The 3,365-nt window shown below is 36.3% G+C and overlaps 1 protein-coding gene across 3 annotated transcripts in view; it reads left to right on the top strand.

The window, feature by feature from the left end:
• The window catches only part of LOC124717267, a 90,998-nt gene extending 88,829 nt beyond the window's left edge, over positions 1-2,169 (top strand). For all 3 annotated transcript variants that reach the window (XM_047244074.1, XM_047244073.1, XM_047244075.1), the window contains exon 10: positions 1,937-2,169. The gene's annotated coding sequence lies outside the window, so the exon portion shown is untranslated. The remainder of the gene's footprint in view (positions 1-1,936) is intronic.
• The last annotated feature ends 1,196 nt before the right edge of the window (positions 2,170-3,365 follow it).

Below are 3,365 nucleotides of genomic sequence, written 5' to 3'. Positions count from 1 at the left end.
TTTTCTTGGTACTGACAACTCGGAAGCATTGTTTCATCCCCTAGCAGCCACAGGTAGTACGAGCCAGATTGTTACACTGTAAAACAAATGCTCGCATTTATGGAAGTGCAGAGGGTTTTTCTTTTTAAACTGTCTCATGATTTCACTTTGTTTAAACTAGAAATCTAATACTGGATTTGTGTAGGTTTTGTTGTTGTAGTGGTATTCACTTCTTTTTCATTTTAAACAATGTCCCTGTGCAATGAGTGATGCGAGCCAAATGCATGAAGTGAAATGGAGGGAGAAATCCATGCTATACAGCTATGTGGCGAAGAAGTACTTTGGAAAAGACTTAAGAGATTCTATTCCCTGTTGGTCAGGTTGTAAAAAGAACAATAGTTTCGAAAGTAAGCAAAATAATTGTATTGATAGGGAAAGAACACTAAAACTATGATGAGATTGGAACAAGAAAACTGCATACACCAGGAAAAAGTTCACAGGAGAAGGAAGTAACAGTTTTTGAAGACTTTCAGAACAGTAGACATATTTGAGAATGTTTCAGCAAGAGCGAATACTTTCAAGGGGAGTGCTGTACGACCCAGGCTTCAGTGACTCGTGTATTAGTGGACAAGAAATATTACTGGTAAGCATGGATGTCATTGCCTCGTGATGCGTAATTGTGCAGAAGATGAAGGATGTGGCACTCAGTATTGTGTGGCTTGGGATAATGTCAGTCTTACATAACACATACAAATTACATAGAGGTTGAAGCTGTGGTACCCTCCAAGGGGTGCCATGCTGGTATGTTGATTAAACTTCATGTTAGTGCTTTGTTCACAAAAGACAAGCAGTTGGCATTAAGAGCGAGATAAATGTTGTAGCTTTCAGGAATGGTTTGAAACAAACGTTATGACAAATCTCGCAAGACCATCAGTCATTGTCGTGGATAATGGCCTTTATCATTCTTTTGTTATAGACAAGACACCAACATTGGCAACAAGTAAACAGTAAATTATTCAGTGGCTGAACAGGTTGGATGCAGATCTCTGAGATTATTTGAAAAGTCTGTATTGCTTTAAACTGCATTAATAATCAGTGAAATTGCTAAAAGACATGGGCATGAAATTGTTAGGCTACCTCTTCATCATTGGCATTTCAATGCTGGTATGCTATGTGCATGGATACATATAAAATGGTTTCTGCAAACAACAAAAAGCTTACCATCTGCAGAGTTGAAAATGTCTTGTGGTATCATTGAATCAAGTGACTAGTAGTGAGATAGGGAAGTAAATGGTGAATGCCACTACAGCTGTTATCCATGCTACAGCCAGAAAAGAAGGCATTTTGGAAAGCTGTTGGAAAAAATTACACATCTGGAAGGGTGCAGTGATAGTTCTAAGAGTGCAAAATAGAGGGGGGGGGGGTATTACAATCTGATTGTGACTGATGTGAGATGGTGTTTTTCCATTAGCATAGCTGCAATCCACTTAAAAATTTAAAAGGAGAATGTGCCATCAGCCATTAATCACCTCACAAGTACTTTGTTCAGATTGTAACTGTTTACGTACTGACTGGTTATTATGTTGTTCAATAAAAACAAACTTTCAGTGTACAAGTTGTTGCAGTTTTTTTGTTTGTTATTGCTGCTGCTGCTGCTGCTGGAGTAAAAGTCCCTGCTGCCAGGTCCCCTATACCAACATCTGTCAACATTGCCATTTGACCACATGAACTGTTAGTAACAGTCATTTGTCTCAAAGGCTACAATTTGTGCTGATCAGTAGATGGGGGCTTCTTTCTACATTAAATTTAATGTTAATCATTTCACTGTTTAAGTGTACACCATTTGACTTTTGTTTCAAATTGTGTTGGCAGGTCATCAGAAAGATGGCAGCTTTGCATATCTCAATTGTTGTCACCATCACTCCTACTCATTAATACATTATTCTTTTTATTGCAGGAGCGGGACTCCAGTTTACAAGAATTATTTGAAATTGTTGAGAGAATGTGGAAGAATATCAAGGGCCCTAAACTGTAAATTCATTTCATTACAGGAGCTGGATTCCAATTTACAGAAATTGATTGGAAAATCCGTTTCTGTAAACTGGAGTCCAGCTCGTGCAATAAAAACATTTAGCTGTGATAAATATTTATTTACAAAAATCAAATACCAACTTAACTATGATCATTATTTATTTAGTTAGTGTTTAAAAAAATAAAAGTTTATTAAAACCAAAATAACTCTTTATTACACTTCTAGTCCTAACACTTCCAATAACTGAAAACTAACATCCTAAAACCATCTCTCTAAATTATTACATGCTATTGTCTCACAGAAAAATGTGACCTATTTTGCAAGAAAAGAGCCTCGAAAACGAAAACTTGGATCTCACCTAATCCATTACTAGGTGAATATCAGTTGGATCATGTAATGATCTCCTGTGTAAATACAGTAGAAATCATGAAACTTAAAGTCCTTAATGGACTAGACCTAGTTTCCGACCATTACGCAACAAAATTCTCCCCTAGATGTCATAATCCAGAAAAAAGAAAATTCACTAAGAAATCTCCACACCATAAATATGATGTACAAAAGATAAATGGCAATGAACAATTTACAAAAGAAACGCAAAATTTAAAACCACAAAATTGGCAACAACTGCAAGCAGGACTTTTAAATGCAGCTGAAACTGTAGCACCGCAAACAAGAACACGTAAACACACATGGTCAACAGATGAGTGTGACCAACTGATAAATCTCAGACAACAGGTGTGGCAAAATTGGTTGTGCAACAAAAATCAAAAGACCCTGGAGCATCTCAAAGATACCAGGAAAACAGTCACAAGAGCAATACGAACAGTCCGTAAACAAGACTAAGAAAAAAAATTGCAAGACATAGAAAATTATTTCAAGAAAAACAATTCCCGAAATTTCTACAGAGTATTCAAACAAAAATTAACAAAGTACTCTCCTCCATCACTCCAGTTCAAAAATGACCATGGGGAAATTGCTCATACCAACACCGAAAACTGAAATTCTTGCAAAATACTTTTCTAAATTACTTAATTGTTAAAAGCCTGCAGAAAAATTTGAGTTCCATCGTACACAACGAAACCCAGACTCAAAGCCACCAAGTTTACAAGAGATTAAAGAGATAATTCAGTCACTGAAAAATAACAAAGCATCAGGAGAAGACCAAATCATCGCAGACTTATGGAAAAATGCAGGAGAAAATCTTATTGCAAAACTCAAAGAAATTATACATGAAATCTGGAAAACTGAAAAAATCCCCACAGATTGGAAGACTGCAATCATACATTCTCTGTACAAAAAAGGAAGTAAAACAGACCCCAACAACTATCGTGGAATCTCTTTATTGTCAGTAACA

Source organism: Schistocerca piceifrons, chromosome 9, assembly GCF_021461385.2.
Source record: "Schistocerca piceifrons isolate TAMUIC-IGC-003096 chromosome 9, iqSchPice1.1, whole genome shotgun sequence".
NCBI classification, from domain to species: Eukaryota; Metazoa; Arthropoda; class Insecta; order Orthoptera; family Acrididae; genus Schistocerca; species Schistocerca piceifrons.
Note: the sequence above shows the minus strand (reverse complement) of the source record. Positions and strands in the feature narration are given on the sequence as shown.